The following is a 22792-nucleotide window of genomic DNA, read 5'->3' as shown; positions in this document are numbered from 1 at the left end:
TATTTGGTTGGTTGGTTCAATTGGTTTTGTGCGACGTCAGCCTTTGGGGTGATCTGTAGTTTTTCAGCTTTAAAGAAGAGTTATCAACACTGGCGAATGGGCTGAGGACAGGTCCGAAAGCGCTTTGGCTAATAAGCGCCAAAGCGCTTTCGGACCTGTCTGCGTGGTTTTTGTCACCACAACTTGATTTGGGAGACACAAGGCGGGATTCGCATCGCGTGTGTTTGTCATTATGGTCTCCTGCAGCTATAAAGCGATCTCCATGTAAGTTGTAAAAGTCCATAAATTGTCCTTCAGAAATTGAAAAGCAAGGCGGGCAGTAGACAGCGGCTAGGGAGCGGTTTCCGTCACCTGACTGCACTTTGATAGACGAGACCTGCAAATAATTCGTTGCAAGCCTTTGGTGAAACTGGTGCTTGATACGTTCCCTTACCATCTGGATGATCTGTGTGGTAGAACGTGTAGTCTCTTATTTGAAAGTTGTATTTGCTTGTGATTTTCGTCTTTACCAATAGCATAATGTCGATATGTTGATTATTTCTTATAACTGCAAGGTATATAAACTTCAGCTTGCCGAAGCTAACTTTCTTTCTTGTTTCTTGTATTTTTTAATTTTTTATAGCTGCAATGTATATAAACTTAAGCTCTTTAATTATTTAATCTTCTCCCTGTGGATACGAACAATAAGTGCATCAAATCTTTAAATAATTAATTTACCTTATAGTCATATAACTGGAATCGTGCTAAAGGAGGCCTGAAAGTTATTGTTGTCTGGCAGGTCGTTGCGTTGTAGTTTTAGTTTAACGCCTTACTGAAATCAGTACATCAGTCTCTTATCACAAATGAAGTAAATTCCTAAACGTTGGTTGTCATTGATTTACGTTTATTACTCTATTCTGACAATTTGTGCATTGCACTGGGCCGTTCCCTTTTGTTGGCTCTTCAACATTACTTCTTCGGTCCACTATTTATTAATGGTTATAAATGGGCCGCACTTGATTTTTCTTCATGAATCTGCTCCCTGTTGGTTATGTTACTGACGTCGATAACTTCCTTGGCGGTTACGTCGGGCTCTATTTTGCTGCTTCTTAGTTTGTAGATGAAGTAGACTTTCCTACCTTTCTCCAAGTATTTGGATACATTTGGAAATATTCTTGGTCTAAAGCTTAGTTTCATGTATATCCCCTTTTGTGACCATAGCAACATGAAAGCTTCCATCCCCGGTCAAAGCAACAATTATGTTAACCAGGGCATTCGACATTTTTTCCCTAATGTAAATTGGTGGGGTCTGACGTTTCGGTTGGGTATCTTGAGTTTATCCTGGTTCATTTTCTGCTAGAAGCGCAAGTCTATTCTGATTGGATCTCCCGGGTAATTAATTTTCTATTTGGACACGGTTAATTTGTGATTTCTTACTTACCGCGGTGTTCTGCGGGATGTACCGATCTAGTCCTGTCTGTATGGCTGGACCTGCTTAATGATATTTATTTCCTTTTTGATAAGTTGTCGTGGTTTTTGTTGCCGTTGTACTTAGCGCTGCGGTTGCAGTCGATTCGTTTTGTTGTTGTAGCTCGAGTCGAAACTGATGGTAGGGGGTTTTGCATTGTTGACTCCACGCCATCGGAGTAGGGGTAGCCGTAGGAAAACATGGTGAGCAAGATCGTGCTCTTGAGCTATCGACCGAAAGTACGGTCGTTTTAAGCACTTTGCTATGACGCGCTGAGACATACAAGAAGTATACATCTCTTCGGCTCGCGGAGTTTACTCTCTTTTTATTTTCTTCGTAGCTCATTGCGCTTTTACTAGCGTGGCACTTATTTATTAATATAAGATACAATATTGATGTATTAGCTTAAGTCAATACATCGATTTTGTGAGTTTAAACCTAAAATTTTTTGTTTTCGCTTATTTAAAATTAACGAATTTAGTTTTGGCGTTTTGTTTGCATTTAGCCAACTTTCTTTTACTTTTTCCGAAGCTCGCACGAGACACGTTTGCTCTCTTTAGCTCTTGGTTTATGTATAATTGTAAAATGTATTAACGGAATAATTAAGCAGAAGCATGGAATATCTTTAAAAATTTCAAAACCGAAATTGCATTTATAAAGAAATTTCTATAACTGGTAATAATATTATTAAAATTTCGAACTCTTATTATAAGCAATTATAAATAATAGACTTCTGTAATATTAATAATATTTAATATGTGCTACGTAACTATAACGGGCAGATATAATATGTAATATAAGATATGCAACAATAATAGATTCTTTAACTTAAATAGGTATGTTAACAAGTCTATTTACATATATATTAGTGTGCTTATTCTAGTTATGTACAGTAACATTAAACTTATATGTTGTTCTAAAGGGTTATAAATTTAAGGAATTGGATTGTTGTGGCTTATAGGTGGCTGTGTGTCAGTTTAGAGTGTCCTTTTATTGCCATCTATTTGAGAGAATGTTTTAAAAGTTTGTGGCAATGAGTTTGTAATGTACAAATGTGTTGTTCCATAAAAGGTAATTTTGGGCTTTCATGTGACTATTGATGAATTTAAGGGTATCTGGTAAGTTGCAGCTTTTTCTGATATTAATGGCAGTGTGCTTGAATTCTTTGCGAATAATACCGCACTGCCCTGGAACCCATATTTGAGTAGATTTATATTTGTATTTATACATAATTTTTTCTAATTTCTAATATATAGTAGGTAGAGTTATTTAGGTTTTCTATGGCTGTAAGGTCAGTTTCAGCAGTGAAAATGGATGAATCGGCTGGTAAATTTTACTGGGTTATGATGTGTCGCTGTATGCAACTCCATTGAGCCGTCTGTGTATAAGAGTGTGTGCTGCTTTAAGGTATCTTTAATTTACTGGAAGATTTTATTGTGAACTATCGGTGGTGTTTTTGGTACCATAAAGTATATAAGTATTTATTTATTTTATATAATTACCGAATATTTTTGATGTATTCTCTGCGGTGGATATCAATTTTAAGTTTTTTAGTATAGCATATTTACTTCTGTGTTCTATTGGTCTTCAAGTATGATAGCTACGTATAGCAGGTTGTTTATCGGTGAGGACAGAAAGGGTTATCCTGATTGCTCAATGTTATATTGTTGAAAAAATAGTTTTAATGAGTGCTAAAAAGACATTTTATAATATTTAGGCTTTTAGAATTCTACATTACTATCTGATCTAGAAAGATAAAGAACTAAAATTAAACGATAATTAGATAATATTTTCTAGTGGAATGAGTTGTGATCTGACTCTTGGTCAGTACTCTCAAATTTTTCTTAGAAACCTCAAAACTATGATATGATATAAACTAAACTCGAGCACACAAATATACATAGCTATATAATTAAGAAGTAGATAGAAATCATTTCAGTCCTACAACGCTCAGAAAATGTGAAAAGACGGCAATCTGGATGCTTAAAATAAACGTATCAAAAACGGATCTAATCCTTATGAATCCGATAATATAGAATTGAAAGAATTTATTGATGAGAGAAAGTTTGGAAAAGATTTGAGAAATAATATATCTCAAAATATTTATCGTCGACTCACAAAAATTTCAAGCGTAGAAAATAAAATTTAATTCTATTATAAGAGAGCAGAGACCGCTGACCAAATTTTTACAAAAATTCCAGAAAAGAATAAAAGTTGGTAGCTTGAGGATTAAACATTTAAATATGTAAAAAACCGATATAATTACCGAAAAAGCCACAATTGAGTTAGAAGGTGTCGCTTTTCAGCCTATTAGAAGAATATTGTTCAGCGAGAAATTCTGAATGAGTTGCACGAACCATCTTGTAACGAAGGCGAGTTATTACAAGGGGTATAACCGATATGTGGCAAGAAGACTTGGTTGTTGACTGTTATAGACACATTTTCGAGATTTGGTTGGGGTGAGGCATTTAAGTCAAAAATGATGTTTCTCAAGCCGTGAAAAAATATTTAGATTTGGTCATAGAACACCAAAAAAACCTGCAAACTGATGATGGTACTGAATTCTCTTAATTTAAGGATAAATCATTATTCAACCTCACTCCTTTAGAGAGTTTAGTTTCAATTTATAATATATAATAGATATATATATAGATAATAAATAGAAAATATGAAAACGCAATTAATTAATAAATATAATAATAAAGTACATAGGCCCTTTTTTTAAAGCTGAACAAATTAGGCAAAACAAAAAATTTCACATTTTTAATTAAAAAAAAACGTGTATCTGGACTTGGGCGTCTGTTTTTAAAAAGAAGCTTGTTTTCAAAAATTACCTTCTGTTTCCAAGCCTATATCTCCATCTGTAGTTAGGCAATTAATTTCATGACTTTTGCATAAAATCCTCTGGAACCTCTACTTTTTTTTGTTTTCAAGATATCGAATTTTTCTACCTAAGGTGGAGTAACGGGTATCTGATAGTCGATAGCATACAATCCTTAAAAATCTTTCAGGTGATGCTGATTATTTATTATAACTGCAAGGGCATACAAACTTCGCTTTCGTTTCTTGGTTTGTTTTTTTACGAGTGTTCACTTCAAAATAAAAAAATTGACAATAATTCGTATGGGAAATCTTTTTGTGAAATTACCGTTCCTGAAAGAGGAAGTCCTTTGCATTCTCAATAATTTGTTCTTGGTAACAGACACAAATACGAAGCTCATTGTTTTAGTTTTTTAATAATTCTTTTTATAAATATTTTTTTTGAGAATTTTCCCTGATACATTAACTTTTTTACCTTCTTCATGGAGTCCCTTTCACCTCAACATTTGGCCTTCTACGGTTATGTATCGCTAGCAATAAGTGACTTGCCTAATGAGATTTAAATTACGGGTAACGAATTTATGAGAAAATGTATTCAGGATTCATTTTTGATAAAGGATACAATCGAACATTTATATGTACCCACATACTAGAGCTCGATTTGATTCTTACCATATGAACGCTGAGCTCTCAGGAACTATAAAAGCTAGCATGCAGGTTCTGGGACTTCCTACGCAGCGCAACTTTATTTAATCAGGGTATTCTGGGCACTCAAATATAGCGTTCTTTCTAGTTTCATATTATTTTCCCAAAAATTTTCCGATCGTTCCTATGACAGCTGTATGATATAGTCGTCCGATTTTGAAAAAAAACTTAAATAGAAATTCGGAACTAATAAAAAAATGTTATTTGCAAGCGTATTAGGTTATTTGTTAAAAATTTTCGATTATTTCTATGAGAGCTTTAAGATTTAGTTGTGCAGTCCGGCTTGTTCCGTTTTATATACTACCTGAATAATAAAGAAGACTATGGGACAGACGGACCGACAGACTGACGGACATGGCTTGATCTCCTTCACTGCGTTGCAAACTTCCGAACCTCTGCAAGGGTATAAAAACAGATCATTCTGTATTTTTAGCGATCATAGACACTTTTTTTCTGGATTGATGTGATAGTACAAAAAACAATATGAAACATATAAACAGTATCGAACTGTGGTTAAAAAATTGAAATCTAAATCGAATCGGATTCCCACTCTACAACACACATACATATTTTTTTTTAGATTTTGAAGGTTGTCATTGTGAACTATTCACCAGTCTTTGTCTGGAGCTATCATAAAATACTTTTCCAAGCTAGTGTTGATGCTTAATAAGAATCGTAGTGATGTATTTGAACCAACGAGAAACAAGCAAGCTTTAAACCAGAAATAACGAAAATAACCTAGAAAATTGCCCATGGAACTTTGAGCGATTTGCCAAAATTAAAATGAACGATATTTTAAAAGTAGTGTATGTCAACCCCAAATTGGGACAGTGCCCATGATTCGCAATAATTGGATTTACTCCAAATGGAGAAATAAGTTATCAAACTTGTTATTTCACTTGATTTTTGAGTCATATCTATATGATAATCTGAATCCACCTATATGAAATGTATGCAAGATGTACTAGGTTAAATCAATTCTGCACTTTGGTATTTATTTTATTGATTTTTATTTGCTTATAATGTGCATTGATAAATGTGCATTCGGTTCGGGGTTCATTTTATCAATGTTGCCGCTTGACTTAAGAACAAGTTGGCTTAGCTTAAAATTCAGTATTTAGGATGTTTATAACATTGTTGTGTGGGTCGAATTTCTCCGCACTTGAAGTGCTGGGAATAGTAATGTAAGTGGTACAGTGTGTACCCGATATGTGAGCATACTACAAAGAACTCAATTTAGTTACTATAATCGAGAATTAGAACCATTTTTGATCCTAAACCAATTTGAATTGAGGGATCCTATTATTGTGGTTTATCATTTTAATAAAAACGAATCAGTGATCCTATTGACGTAAGAATTTCTATAGAACTGAGGACACCAAAATACTGTTTCGATTGATTTTTAAGGTTTAGTTGATAATAAAATATATTTATTCCAAGAAAAAATTGTAATTAAATTCGAAAAAGAACCAAACTTATATAATAGTTTAATATTTTACTTTGCTATATACGAAATCTCAAGGGGTGGAAATGAAACGATTTCTACAGACTTTTTTGGGAGTCGTCAGCTTTTTAATATTGAGTAACTGGGATGTGTGTCCTCAAAGAGGTTAAAGGGGAAAGCGGTTTCTACATTGTGCAACTCATCTTAAGGGCGGGGTTTGTGCTCTAAACAATAGAAAAAATAATTTTTGCAATTTTTTAAGTACCACCAAAACAAGAAAGTAATTTTATATACGTAATTTTTAATCTGAGACTAGATGTGTATAGATCTATAAGACAACAACATTAATAAAATAAAAGTTTATGAGGAAAAAGACACATTTATCGAACAATTAAAGAAACGAATTGTCAGCAATATGCAAATCGCCGGAACGGAGCCAGAAAATTACTTTCAGTATACAACAAAAAATGTTTGCAATACCAAATGAATACGAAATAAACTTCTGACTTCTTATATCGAGTTAAAATGAAATGAAAAATATATCCTTGACTGAGATACATATGTCGGCTACGTGCGAATAGCTGTCGTGATTTCATCCTTTATTTTGGTCAGCCGTTAGGTCGTTGGCGTGAGGCATTTGATCTTGTCAATAAGCGCCTTCAGGCTTGAGCGAGTGGCCCTCTTGTTGCGGTTAGGTAATGGACAGGTGAATGACATGCTTATGACCCATATGTGAAAAGGAGAGAACCTTTGACAATATACCAGTTAAAAGTTCTGGGCGGAAACAAAAATTTGTGATTGATTTGTGATTTATTTTATTGGGGCTCTTTTTATTTCTTAATAAGATCGACAACCATGTGTCAAAAGTATGGGAGTGTGGTTGGCAACGTGTGTCGCACGCTCACAAGCCAACAAGATTCCTATATATTTTGTGTTCCTTATATATATTCATTAAATTTATTACCATCCTAAACCTGAGGTATTTTTGACAAATCAGAAATGGGATACGAGCTCTAAACAGCAGTAAAATTATGTAAAAAGCTGCATTTTATTCACGAAGAAATGAGAATGAAGGATTAAAAAATTTGACAAAACGGCAACGTTACAACGGGCTAAGCAACACTGTTGAAAGTAAGTCGGTAAAATCTGGATATTATTCTGCGCACGAAAAATATTCAAGTCGCCAGAAATACACAGGCTAGAAACAACGAACTATTGAGATGTCATGAAATCTGATTTAATGCAACAGCGTCAGGCATACCTCCACCAGGCCAAAAACAACTGCATCCAAGGATCAGAGAAAGCACCAAACGCACAGCTTATACCAACACCATAATCAAGGATGTGATCGGTGTGTTGCCTTAGTACGATCCAGTTAAGGGCAACATTACTTCACAACAGTTTATAAGCAAAACCGAGCAGTTGCAAAGCGCTGATGAATGGAATGATGGGACAGTATTGTTTGCCGTACAGCATAAAATGAGAGACTGTTTTACAAACTTGGGAACAGTTTAAGAACGCCCTTTTACAAGATTTTCCAAGCGTGGTATACGCGGCGGATGTTCGCAGGGAACTAAAGCGTTGTGAAAGAAAACCCATCGAAAAGTTTAGCGAATTCATCATTGGGCAAATGGAAAACGTGTTAATATAGATGAGCCATCTATCCATTCTTATTTTATGAGTGACTGCACGAAAAGTTTTCTGCATTTCTGGATCCTTCTGCAAGTTTGTCAAGAACTAAAGAAAGCTTCTAAAGAGAAAACAACTTTCCTCTGGGAAGCCGAACAAAAAAGGAATTCCAAAACTTTACGGAAGCTATCACACCGCAGCCCGTATTGACTCTTTATAATCCAGCTAGGCATCACGAAATACGCACGAATGCAAGCAGAAATAGTATTGCAGGCGTTCTTTTGCTGGCCTCAGGCCTGTATTTTATTACAGAAAGCTTGGATCGGAAGCTGAGAGCCGCTATTCAGGTTATGTGCTAAAAGTGTTAGCTATTACTTGGAGATCTCCTTGGAAAGGCTCCGCATTTATCTAATTGGACCCAAATTTGTAGTGGAGACCGATTGCAACGCTGAAGAAACGCTCAAGGTACCCATTGCTCTTCAACTTCCAATCGCACGCTGGTGGCTACGACAAAAAGAGTTAAACTTTAAATGCAAACATCAGCCTGAAGAGCAAATGCACCATGTGGACGGAATGAGTACATCCACCGGAGGACAAAACAGTAACCGAAGCAGAAAACGTCTAAATGATAGTTCCCATCGATGAAGACTGGATTTACACAATACAGATGCAGGACCAAAAATAAAATAAAATGAACTTAAACCAATGATTACAAAGTGGGCCTTAGAGATTTAGAATTATGGCTATAAATTGAGCCATAGGGCGGATAAAAAATGCAAAATGTAGATGCTTTAATTAGATGCACAAATGATAGTCGAATCCAGCGATTCTTATATAAGAATATTAATACCTAGCTATAGTCCCCTGAGCAAAAATTATATAACATGATAAAAGCTGCTGTGTATAAGAAACAAGCCATGGTTTAGAAATCGAACAGCATGTGTTTTACAAATGATGAGATGAGGACTATGAGATAAGATAGGAAACTAGATACAGTTTATCAATAAAAACTACTTGTACCAAATATTAAAGAAAAAATTTTCATATAAATTAAAAAACTCCCTTAAGTGCTTTGCTTGTTTTCCGAAAATAGGCAAAAATGAGCGGTTCATATAAAGGTCTGTTATAACTACAGGACTATCTTCGTGCTTATAAATTTCTAGTATATCATCATTGTTTAGAATTTTAGTATTAAATACATCAATTTTGGCAAGTGTAATTGTGTCCATTAAATTCAAAAGATCGTAAGTAAGCAAGCGCAGACGATATTTTCTAAATGCAATTTCTTGATTTTTAAAGGCTGTTTTGAATTGTTCATACAAAGATTTGATCTCTTTAAATATTTTAGAATTAATAACGAATTGATCGTTATTTTTTTGTATTAAATCATCGATTTTATTTTGGACTGTTATGAAATCATCATGATCTGGTGTTCCCGCTATCCATTTCCAAATGGTGCCTATTTCATTAATGCCTCTTTTTAATCTACTGGGTATAACTTGAGAGATAAGTATTTTGATAATTTTTAAATCGTGGGATATTTCCCAAAGAAAATGCTTGTTGTCGTGACTCTTTAGAAATTCTGTTTCAAGATTAATTATTTCTCTATAAAGACTTATATTAGTTATATGAAATAAATCTGCGTATGGTAAATAAGAACATCTTTGGTATCCTTGTAAAGAAGGAAATCATGGTTCGTGTAATCCATAATTTCGGATTTGGTTGTAGCTACCAGCAATAATAAGTTCGTTATTGAAATCATTATCTGTAATTTAATTTATCTTTATGAATCGTACGGTTTCTGTTATTTATTATAACTTTATTTGGGAGATTTTCCTTAACTACTTGTTCTTTATATCTAGAATTAAGCTTGTTCCTTTCCCCGTGTTTCTTTTCGTAAATTACCTCTCCTACGTGATAATTCTTACTTTGTCTATCTTTATTGTGAAAATGTAACATTTTCTCTTGGGCTTGCTGCAATAATTTAGGAATATCATCGTGTTTGTTTATATTACATAATATATCAAAAGGTCGATGATTGGTTATTGAATGAATTGTTAAATTGTATTTTTGTGCTGCTCTAATTATAATTTCGGGATAATCAATTAATTTAAGCTCATCTTTAATGTAGCGAGCAATTTCTGTTAAGGTAGAGTGTGCCCTTTCTATTTGTCCGTTAGACGTACTATGTCGAGGATCTGCAAAGAATAAAGATATCCCATTTCTTTGTGCAAAAGATTTAAATTGGAATGAAGAAAAACTTGGTTAGTTATCTATCATCAAAGATTTGGCTAATGGAAATTGTTGTAAAATTTCTGAAACTTTATTTTATATATTTAGTTTATTAGGGATTTCTTTTACCACTAAGTATTTCGAATACGAATCTATGCAAGTAATGAATATAAGATTTTGGGCGTAAAATATGTCAAGATGCAAATTCTCAGCTTCTCTTTCTGGGATTGATGCTTGACCGATAGGAATCTGTACTGGGTGCCTGTTGTATTTCTTTTGATTGCAGATTGCAATTCTTTATAAACTCCTTAAGCTTTTTGTATAAACTTGGCCAATAATCGAGTCTAGTTATTTGTTTATAATTTTCATCAAGCCCTCTATGAGCTCTACAATGAGTTTCTGTGATAATAAGAGATCTGTCTTCAGCGTTCTCGACATCCTGGACAAATGTCTTAGTGTATAAAAATTTATTTATAAAATTGTCCTTAAGTGGTTTTTGAATTCTGTAAAAATCCTCTAGAGTACAGTGAACTCCTATTGTTATGTTGGGTGGAATATATTCCCTTAAGATTGATACTAAATTTTCTGGAGTGTCATACTCTGTTATATGTCTATTATTTCCGAATACATTAATCGACTCATGTATTGTATACCTCCCCGTTGCTATTAGCAATTGTTGCTTAAACTGGCTTAAGGGTTTTCGGGTTTCTTGTATTCCATTTTCAAAACTACTCTCTGCTGAATGCTGAGTTTTTTTATCTGAGACCGATTCATTACTTTCCGTTAAGTTATTTATTTGAATTCTTGATAAAGCGTACGCAACAACATTTGTTGCTCCTGGCATGTAAATAATTTTGGATGAATAGCTTTCAATAAAGGAATACCACCTTTTCATCTCAATATTTGGATTTTTTTGAGGAATGGAAAATGAAAGAGGTTGATGATCGGTATAAATCTCGATGTTGTTCGCCCCATATAAGTAATTTCGAATATTTTTAAAAGCCCATAAAATGGCTAAAAGTTCCTTTTTATTGGTTGCGTATAATTGTTCGGTTTTTGTCAGAGTTTTTGAAATAAATGTAATTGGTTTTCCTTCCTGAGAAAGAACAGCACCAATTGCTAAGTCAGATGTGTCCGTTGTTAGAGTAAATTTTTTTTTATAGTCTGGTTGTACTAGTTCTACTTGTGCAATTAAATTTTCCTTGAGCTCGTTAAAAGCTCTTACAGCTGAATCATCAAACTGTATTAAAGTTTTACGTGATGCCTTTTTTGATACTTTGCCGTTTTGGCCTTCTAAATATTTTGTTAAAGGTTTATCTATCTTTGCGTAAGGCCTAGGAAGCTTCTAAGGTCTCGAATATTTTTAGGTATCGGATATTTTACGATAGTAGAAATTTTTTCGGGATCGGTTTTTATCATATTGTGGGAAAAACGTAACCGAGAAAATTGGTTTCTAATTTAAAGAACTTTGATTTTTCAATTGAAATTTTCATGTTTGCGTTCAGCAAAATTTTAATAATGAGAATTAAATCTTTGTAATGTTGTTCAATTGTTTTTGAAAATATAATTATGTCATCCATATAAACGTGACATGTTTTACCCACTTGTTCTCTTAAAATATCATCCATGGCTCGTTGGAATATTCTTGATTCGTATTTCCCGTTGTTTATTGAAAATGAGGTTTTCTAAATGTCTGGTTCATTCATGAGAATCTAATGAAATCCATATTCCAAATCAATTGTTGAAAAGTATTTGGCTTTCCCAAGATTTGACGAAATCACTGAAGGGTCCTGCATTGGATATCTATCTGGTATTGTATTTTCATTGAGTTTCTTATAATCAATTACGAGTCTGAGTTTTGGAGTTCCGTCTTCATTGAAACTCTTTTTTGGTACTAGTAGTACTGGTAAATTATAAAGACTTCTACTTGGCCTTATAATTTCTTCATTTAACATTCGATTTATTTCAAAATTTACAAAATCTGAAGCTGATTGATCATAAGGGTATTGTTTGCTGTAAATGGCCCTATCATTTACGGTGTTTATTTCACCACGGATATCTGTCCTAAATGGGATCTGCATATTTATTTTTGAATGCTCTTCATCGATAATATTTAATATTTCGTTCTCCAGATCTTTTCTTTGACCTGTAGTTCAACGACGGCGTGTTCAGAATTTTTATATTCCAAACTTTTATTTTTTGTCGGATTTCTCAACGACAGCGCGTTCAGGATTTTTAATGCTCAAACTTTTATTTTTGTCGGATTTTTCAACGACGGCGTGCTCAGGATTTGTACATCCCAAACTAGATTCGCTTTGATTATCCATTTCAGATTCGGATCTGATTTGAGCTTTTTCATCAAAGTATTTTTTTAATATAAACTCTTTTAATGGACGAATGGTGTTTTCCTCTGTTAAAGAATGTTGGTTTAATATGTTTCTGTTATCATAATTTAATTTTTCTTCTTTTCCATTATATTTAATTTCTCCCTTAGCTGTATCAATTACCGCTCCTATTTTTTTTAATAGGTTATAGCCGACCAGTAAATCTGAGTCTAGCTCATCTATTTCATAAAAAGTATATCGCGTATCAAAAATAGTTATCCTATGATAATATGTAAGTTCGTTCTTATTTTTATAAATTCCTGTTCTTATATAACACAAGGTTGCCCCAGTGTCAATTAATATTTTTAATTTTTTATTTATTTTTGGGTCATTTCTAATTAAGTAGGCTAAGCCTACTCCTGACTTTTGTCTAAAAAATGGTTCTCCTCAATGTTATTTAATCTCATCGTCTTGTTAGCCGGTTGGATAACAGTTCCAGTTGGTACCCTTTTATTTTGGGCTTGGCCTTGCTGAGTGTTCTGGGTCTCAAATTTTTTTGTTTGATCCCACTTGTTCTGACTATAATTATTTTTTTTGATATTTATTGTAGCCTTGATTATAGCCGTTGTAAGCCTTATTCTGAACCTGGATAGACTCGTCTACCTCCATTGGTTCCGGACTATTTTGTGGCTGCCTATAGGTGTTCCACTGTTTTTGTTGGTTATTATTAAATCTACCCTGGTTCTAAGATTTATTTTTATTCTGATTATAATAACCGTAAGTATTTTTGTTCTGGTAATTGTCATGATTAAACCTTAAATTATTATTGTTTCGCTTGTTACTATAACTATTGTTTTGCTGTCTTGTCTTGTGGTTGAAATGTGTTTGTCCATTTCCACTAGAGTTTGGCTCGCTATGTTTCCTCTGAGTAGTAGAGAAGCTATTTGCGAAATGAGCCCTCATGTTGTTGCTTTCCAGTTCCTGAACTATGACCATTGCATTTGGTAGGTCGGGAGGATTTATTGAGAAAATAGTATCTGAAATTTGGCCGTTGAGGCCGGTAATGAAAACTGTTATAGGTTTGTTTCTACCGTAGGTCATAATAGTTTTATTAATTAGCAGAGTTAATTTTCTATTAACTGTACCATAATAATCCATTATGGATAATTTTCCCTGACTCAATACACTTAATTCCTGTTCAATAATGTGAATTAGTCGTTTGTCGCTAAAGACGAAGTCAAGTCTCGCCATTATGGCATCGAAATTTAATGCAGTACCGTTATGGGTTAAGGCGTCGTTTGCCATTCCTGTTATTTTGTTTCGTAATATAGATAAGGCAGAATAAAATCTTTCACTCCCTCTGGCATATTTCCCCATGGCTACTTCTGCCGATTCTCTCCAGCTTACATATTTATCCTCTTCACCTTTATATTCCCTAACAGATTTGATGATCTCATAGAATGTGTCGCATATTATATTTGGATCTACAATCCCGTTTTAATTTTGTGAGAAAGCTGCGATCTTAGGGTAACGATCTCCTCCTTTAATGGATTTAATTCAAAATTTACAATTTGCTTAATTAAATCTCTTACATTTAACATGGTGTTGTTTGCTATTTCCTGATGGCTTGTATTTTCTTGTGGCGGATTCATGTGGAGTCTTTCATTTGCTCCAGTCTGGCTTGTTGAAGGTTCTGTCATTTTGAGAACTTTTTCAAAATTTGAAATTAACTCTTCCACTTTGTATATTTATATTTCCTTTCTTACAAATTTTTTATAAAATAATAATAATAAAAAATGTATGATAATAATAATAAAAAAATAGTATCGCTCACGAATCGTCCTTATTTTTTTTCTTCTCGTTGTAATTTTTCCTGTTGGGGTCGTCCTTATCCTGAATGATGATCCTGATTGGGGTCTTCCTTCTTTAATTCTGTTTTTAAATTGGGTCTTCCTTCTTATCCAATATTTGGCGAGTTATTACCCTTTAGCCTGTTTTCTTAGAATATCTTTGTTGTTGATTTTGAAGATTTTATAAAAATGTTTTTCACAATGTTTATTTTTTTGATGAAAAATTTTTTGTCGTTTTTTGATTTTTATATTGTCCGAGCAGTGAATTTATGTTACGATCACTATTTTGTAATTTGAGATTTCAAGGGGATTATTTCATTAATTATTTTTCACCTTAGTTTTTTTTATCAACACAAACATTTTATTTATTCGTTGGTTTTATTGGGTTTTTTTGAACGCGCTAAATTCCTCTTTAAAACTTTTTTGTTTTTATTTTAAAGCTTTGCTCTTTTAGAATTTTTTATCGCACGGCCCCGCGTTGGGTGCCAATTAAGTTTCTCACTTGTGATTTATTAAAAAAAAAATTATTTTTATTTATTAATCACCAAACCTCGGCTTAAAAGAATTTATCCCCAAAAATTGATAAAGAGAATGGCTCAAGAGAGTCGGAAACTCTGACAGACGTGCTTGAAGAACATGAGCAGGGAAACGCTGTCGCCATTGATTTCGCGGTACTCCACCAGGGCCACTATGCCGTCGCAGTTCATCGACTCTCCGGTAAAGAACTGCAGCTCCTTGAAGCGACAAAGGATGTCCTTCATGGCCTTGTTCATGTTGGTCTTGAAGACATCGACCTGGTCGGAGGACTTCTCCAGCTTGGTCAGCACCTGTAGTCCTTTAGGTAGAGGGTGTAGGACTTCTTGTCGCCGAAGGCAAAGCACTCCTGCAGGCGGTGGTTCAGCACAACATCGACGCCCGTCTCGAAGGTGATTTCGGTGCCCTCGTCAGCTTCCTCGGCGGATGCATTGGCCTCAGCTTGTACGATACCATCGCCCTGGCGGGTGATGAGCTTGCCATAAACCTTGCAGATCACATTGTCCACCACCTTCATTTTGTAGGTCTTCATGGTGATTGGATTGTCGGGGGTCGGAAGATGGCGTCTGAATCGCTGGCAAATATGCAACTACAACTGCACCAGGCCGGGAACACTGCGGAACGACTTTTCACACGCTCACTCGAACAGCAAAAAGGAAATGATAATAAGGAAATGATAAAAAGAATACAATATGAATGCGGAACCAGGCAAGATCATCCGGACAGTTTAGGTGGAATAATTCTCATACTAATACGGTACAAAAATACACCTGAGGTGATGTTTTATTTAAAGTGCCCAAAGAAAGTAGTTAGCAATTCATGATTTCATTTTAAAAAAATGTGTGCCTAAACGAGAATAATACGTAGAAACTTAAAGTTTGTATTCATAACGATGATATTCAATATTTAAGGGACTTCAAATAAAGATCGCGAGCTCTAGTGGCTTTAAGAGGACTCTGTGTGCCAACAAGTGTCTTCTTTCATATAGATTTGTGAGGTATTCTCGGCATCCGTACTTACGGTCAGGTTTTTGATGTCGACAGGCCTGTGGCCGGCGCTGTTAAATAATATGTATATGAAAGGTTTTAGCTCGTCAGCAGCACAACTATTTCACAATATTAAAAGTATAGGGTAAGTAAAGTAATATTAAAGTAAAAAATAAATAAAAAATGTATATTTAAAAGAATGTATATTTAGAAGCACATAAAGTGGGTTGGCATAAGTGCTGGTAAAACTCGATAAAAGTTGCTGGGGATGGCCAGCAGGTTCTCAAAAAGAAATTGACTCATTAACTGAGTTAACAATTTTTCCGGAAAAATCACATGCAATCGTTGCTCTCCGCACAGCCGTAAGCAAGCAAACTTGACCCGAGAATTTTTGGCCACCAAGAACTGATTTTTTTGGAGGGCGGACTTGATGCTGGAACAATCCTACAGAAGCAGGTTGAGGCTAAATTCTTGTCACTAATTCTTAGCCTAACCAAGAAGGTCCTCGGAGGCTCTAACTACAACACACAAGTGAGGGGACAATTAAATATTCGCGGAATATCGAATCAATTTAAAGAATTTAATTCCAAATACTTTGATATGAACTTATCTTTTTCACCGGTATTGAGATAATAAGAAAGGGGTGAGAACGGAAAGGGGGCTGTAAAATTTTAGTTCTCCTTTACATGTGCACTAGATCAGCTGATGAGCATCGATAGATACCAATGGATATATATTAGCTAAGCTTTTGGGTCATGACTGCGTTTTTGTTTAAATATTAAGTATAAGGAAGAACAATTCTCACCCTCTCAGAAAAAAGAATGATTTAAATATTAATATTATGTTAAACGCCAAAACAAGGAAACAAATTTTCTCCTCAGTATTCAAAAACCACCTTCGACGTGAATTTGCGAACGGCCTTTAGGAAAGTGAACTTTGAGAAGTATTCTAGGACGATTAGAATGCCAATGTTACCCTATTTCGAACGTCGAAAAAGCCCAATAAAAGCAATGTAAAGCCGCTGAAACGCTCGTTCGCTGTACGGCGCAGCTCATACCTAGCAATGTATTCGTGGACTTCTACATCCATTTTTGGCTAGTAAAAACTACGTAGTAGTTTTGGTCGTGACTGGAACGGATAACTTCCAAATGGAGTTCCGATGTAACAAATAATTTACAGCCCTCATCCTTTTTTTGAGGTAGCAAAACAGGTGCGACGGTATCTAAATCGACAATTACCCGAAATTCTGGTAAATTATCATGTTTGAACTTTTTTCTTAGTTCTGTATACTCAATAGATTGAAAAGCGATGGATTTTAAATCAATACTAGGGAATGAATCCAATTTAATTACCGCTATGTTATCATCTTTCCCAAAAGACTGCGACAGGGCGTCCTTGTAGTTTCATAGCCCATCTGGCTAATCTTCCATTTAGGCCTGACTGGCTCATTAAACATCGGAGGCTGGCATGATCGGTTAAAAGGGGAATCCTTTTATGTACATTCGGAACCTTTTTACGGCTAAGATGACCGCCAGGCATTTAAGTCCAGTTACCGTGTAGTTCCTTTGCGTTTCAGGTAATTTTTGTGACATGTACGAAACAGATCTTTCGATGCGTGCTTCGTCACATTGCGATAACACCGCACCCACTCAATGGAAGGATGCGTCGCATTGCATGCTGAAGAATATTTCTTTTTAGATCAATTTTCGAAATGAAAGGCGACTTGTGGCGATGACCATGGGGATATACATATGTGATCTAGGGATATTATTTAGTCAATTTTATCGCATAGTAATTTTTCCCTACCCAGAGATAAATGATAAAAACCCCTTTTTAATGGGGTTCGCAGTTAACGTATCGATAGAGTGCTACACTATTCGAGTTTTTCTTAGACCGTCTTTTTTAAATCAAGAAAATAAATTAATTACGGACTGCAAGGTCAACCAACCATGAAAAATACGAAGTTCTAAAAGTTCACAAAGAAAAGCTTCTGGGCGAAGTTCGTTGGATTTTAAACAAGATGAAAGAAGGCAGTCCTATTTATACCCGAGCCGAGATCAGTAAGGTTTTATTTAAACGAAAGAAAAACTTTATGTTAATATTTTCAATAAAGGTTTAACATCATAAAATATTTAGAAATAAATATTAAATGTTTTTCTTAAAAATTCCCGCAAAAAATTAATTGGCGCCCAGCGTGAGGCCGCGTTATAAAAAAGACCCTTATAATTATTTAATGAAAAACAAATTAAAAATAAACAGAGCTCGGGCAGCCAACAACCCAATATTTTTAGTGGAAAAATTTAAAAATTATAGATAAATTCGCAATCTGGAAGATCTGGAATCTGGAAATTTTAATAAATAGCTTGGGTGAATTAAAATTAAAAATGACAACCGGATGTTTAGCACCAAATTTCTATGCAGGTTGTATAACTGTAGCAGGCGGCCTAACAGTGAAATTAAATATTAGATAAATGTTCAGTTGAATGAAGTGCGCAAGAAAATAGAATGTTTAGAAGGGAGATTAGCCTCAGATGTAAACATTGTGGAGGATTATAAAATAAAAACAGCTGTTATGAGTCTTTATAAAGTTCTAAGTGAACAATACTTTATCACGTTAACAATTTTACGAAATAAAATTATGAAATAAATTAACGTTTTAAATCTTATCTAAATTGAATTTTATATATAACAATAAACGACCAATACATATTCTGGAGTCAGAACTAAGTATTCTCAGGCAGGGACGAATCATAGTTACTGAGTACTATAACGAAGTTAATAAAAAAATGACTTTACTAATAAAGCAAAAGGAGCAATGCTCTACGAATATTTATATCCGGATTAAGTAGATCTATCTCAGAAACTCTTTTCTCATTAAATCCACCAGATTTGCCCAATGCTTTAGCAAATGTCCAAAAACTAGAATCTAACAATTTCTGCGCTCCATTTGCAAAACGGTTTTATGGATTTAAAAATGAAAATAAATATCAGGGAAACAACTTACGATTTGATCAAGTACAAAAAAAATAATAGTAATTATGAAACGGGAAATCATTGGGTAAAAACCAAAAAAAGTTAAAATATAAAAAAAGTTAAAATTAAAATAATAATGAGAAAAAAGTGAAAAAAGTTAAATTTAAGAAAAATATTATATCCTTGCGTTAAAAGAATTTATTATAAAAAAATATTTTGAAAATAAAAGTAAAGTAAAATAAGTAATAATTATTTGTGGAAAATTGTGAGAAAAGCTTGGGATTCGATAATCCTTAGAATGCCGAGGTAGAAGTATTCGTCAAAAAAAATACAAATATTTTAGAACTTAAAAATCCTGAGAACGCCAAAGTAGAAATATCGGTAAAAAAAAATAAAAATATCTTGGGCATTACAAATCCCATGAGTGCCGACGAAGAAAACACCGTCAAAAATCTAATAAATAAAAATTGTTTGAAATGTAAAATTTAAAATTAAGCCTAGCCGAAGCCCTTAAAACTCACCAGGAGAAAGAAAGGAGAAAATCAAGATGGAAGCCGTAAGTTAAGACTTGTTATTGACTATACAAAATTAAATTAAATTACCAAATCTGACAGGTAACCAATGCAAGACCCATCAGTAATTCTTTTTAATTTGGGGAAAGCAAGATATTTTTCAACAATAGATTTAGAATCAGGTTTTTATCAGAAATAAATGAAAGAATCTGATGTCGAAAAAAACATATTTTTCAATAAATAATGAAAAATACGAATTTTTAAGAATGCCATTCGGATTAACAAATGCATCAAGAATTTTTCAGCGAGCAATTGACGACATCCTAAGAGAACAAATAGGGAAAATATGTTATGTCTACATGGACGACGCCGTCAGGCACATTTCTCACAAACACACACATACAATCGTCTCCAGACAACGGTGACAACTTGCCACCGGCAGACAAAAAAGATGATGAATCGGCTGATATTGACTTTTACAAGGCCTAGTGCGCATCCATTCAGCGCCAACTAAAGGAAATGGGCAACCATTTCAGCAGCGGCGACTTGAGCACCTACGATGAAGCCGACTTAATAGTTCGTATAGTCACAGTTAATAAAATAAAGGACGACTTCGAAATGTGGCAAGATAAACTGGAAAGGGTGGACCTGCTCGAGCTCTCTTCAAATACACGCTCAGAGTTCGCAACTTCCTATTGGAAAGCAAAGTCTTCGCTGACTTGCCACATGGATACCTTTATGAAGTCACACATCGCAGATGCTAACTCAACAACACTTCCTGCCTACCAGGGCAATATCAATTTTTCCTCCCAACTAAACAAGCGCAAGTCTCGGCTACCAGAATTGCCCAGGTTCAGCGGCAGCTACGAGGATTGGCCAGATTTTATTGCCATGTTCAACAGTGTCGTCGGTAACAACGAGAATTTAAGCAATGTAGACAAATTTCAGCACCTGCGCGCATACTTGGATGGCGCGGCTCTGAGCACAATCAAATCTTTGGAACCTGCCGATGCCAATTACGACAACGAATTGAAGTTACTTACAAAGCGTTTTGATAACAAGTTGCTACATTTTCAGGGCGATGTTGGAGCTATTTTTGGACTGGAAAATGTTGAAAAGGGATCTTCAAAAGCTATGCGCGGTCTAAGTGACAAAATCGGGCACTTAGCACCATGTCAACCATTCCTCAACTGGCCGATGGACTACTCATTCACATTATCTCACGCAAGCTCGACCGCAACACTCAGAAAAGATGGTTGGAGGCCCTGTCATCCGACAAGCTGCCCAGCTGGACTGATATGTCAACCTTTCTGGAACGGAGATGTCGCATGCTGGAAAATCTTTACAACGTATGGGTGGGTACCATACGTTGTAAAGATTTTCCAGCATGCGACCTAACCTTCAGAGTAGCCGTAGCTCCCATAGATCAAATCGAAGATCTTTCGTTGCCACAAACACCAGAAACCAACAACTGTGTACCTTTTGCGATTCTAAGGATCACTATATCGTGAAATGCCCACCACTCATAAATCTGTCCCCAAGCTTACGACACAAGGAAGCCAAACGTTTAAATCTGTGCCTAAATTGTCTCCGGAAAGGTCATGGCTTGCAGCAATGTCGCTTAGGGCATTGCAGGCACTGTAAACAGAAGCACCATTCTCTACTGCATATGGCCCCCATAGCGGCTCAATCACCTGTCTCATGTGCACCTGGCTCGCAGCTTGCAATCGCATCCCAGTCAAGTATACCAGATTTTTCGACGCCCTTAGCTTTCACTCTTGTAGCCTCTTACCCTGAAGACTACGCTAGGAACGTGTTCAACAAGTCCTCTGAGTACGTATTGCTTCCTTCTGCAATCGTTTATGCAAAAAGCCATTCAGGCGTATACATATCATACCGTGCTCTGTTGGATTCTGGATCCCAACTCAACTTTATTACCACGCGTCTCGCTAACCAGATGCATATTAAGGTTCACCATGCAGCCGTATCGATATCAGGAATTGGCAAGTCAACGATCGAATCTAACTTGTCAGCTGACATTGTAGCTCAATCCTGTGACAAGAGATTCACCACATCCTTTCCAGCAGTTATAGCTCGATCGATAACAGATTATTAGCCGAACTTTGGCCTCGACATCTCCAGCTGGAGCATTCCTAAAAACATATCCCTCGCAGACCCCATGTTTTTCAAATCTCACAGAATAGATTTATTGCTTGGGGACGGTCTATTTTCGACCTAATCTGTGTAGGCCAAATTCGAATGGCAGATAATTTACCAATTCTCCAAAAGACCAAGTTAGGTTGGGTGGCTTCAGGTGGACATTATCTCGTTCGCAACAGCTATTCATCTCTTGCCTCCTTTCGTAAAGTCCCTAATTTTGAGGACGATTCCTTATCAGAGATCGTCAAAAGATTCTGGGAAATCGACAATTCCTTCGGCGAATCTCCCACTACATCCGCTGAATGATCTGTTACATACGGGCCCGTCGATACAACCCAAGCTCTTTAACATTTTCATCAAATTTCGACTTCTCATAGTTTCTATGTGCGGCGAAATTTGCAAGATGTATCGCTGCGTGCGAGTAGCCCACCCAGATCAATTTCTTCGGTGCATCCTATGGCGCGATCATCACGATGAATAATTAAGGGCATACACATTGGATACCGTAACGTACGGAACAAAGCCCACTGCCTTTCTAGCAATTCTAGCAAGGCAGCAGGTGGCTCTCAATGAAAAAAGAAACTTCCCACTAGCTGCGCAAATCGTGCGACAGGATTTTTATATGGACGACTTTATTTCAGGAGGAGATTCCGTGGAAGAAGCCATCCACATCCGTCTACAAGTAAAGGAACTATTAGCAGAGGGTAATTTTCCAATTCGAAAGTGGTGCTCAAACGAGCCTGCCGCGTTAGAAGTAGAACGCGTTAGAAGCTAAAACCGGCGGATATATTGTCAAGAGGATGCAAGCCTCTTCTTCATTTCACAAGCCGGCAGTGCAGGTTGGCCAAAAACCGTGTATCATCCATTTGACCTTCCCGAGAGGCGCTCAAAAATACTTATTCCAACGCAACGGCTGGATTTGGCAGCGTCCTGCAAATTCAGCAATTCCTTCATAAAGTTGCAACGGATTTTTGCTTACGTAAACAAGTTCATCAAGCGCACAGCTTCATATTCATCAAGTCCGAAGGCACTACTCAATCTGGATGATCTTAAAGGCGGAACGCATCTTTTGCTGAAAAGCATTCATATTGTGCATTTCGGCGAGGAGTACAAGGAGCAAAATTTTAGGAACCCGCTACCCCTAGTAGCAAGCTGCGGTCTTTATGCCCGTTTTTG

General features: G+C 35.6%; 1 protein-coding gene and 1 pseudogene across 41 annotated transcripts in view; one reads left to right on the top strand and one right to left on the bottom strand.

Moving 5' to 3' along the window:
* Positions 1 to 22792, top strand: part of LOC108026484 (proton-associated sugar transporter A) — a 366519-nt gene that overhangs the window by 162902 nt on the left and 180825 nt on the right. The window lies entirely within an intron of this gene.
* LOC127011602 (translationally-controlled tumor protein homolog) lies at positions 14864 to 18170 on the bottom strand (annotated as a pseudogene).

This window comes from Drosophila biarmipes, chromosome 3R (assembly GCF_025231255.1).
Source record: "Drosophila biarmipes strain raj3 chromosome 3R, RU_DBia_V1.1, whole genome shotgun sequence".
In the NCBI taxonomy this organism is placed as follows: Eukaryota; Metazoa; Arthropoda; class Insecta; order Diptera; family Drosophilidae; genus Drosophila; species Drosophila biarmipes.
This window is presented reverse-complemented; position numbering and strand designations above follow the sequence as displayed.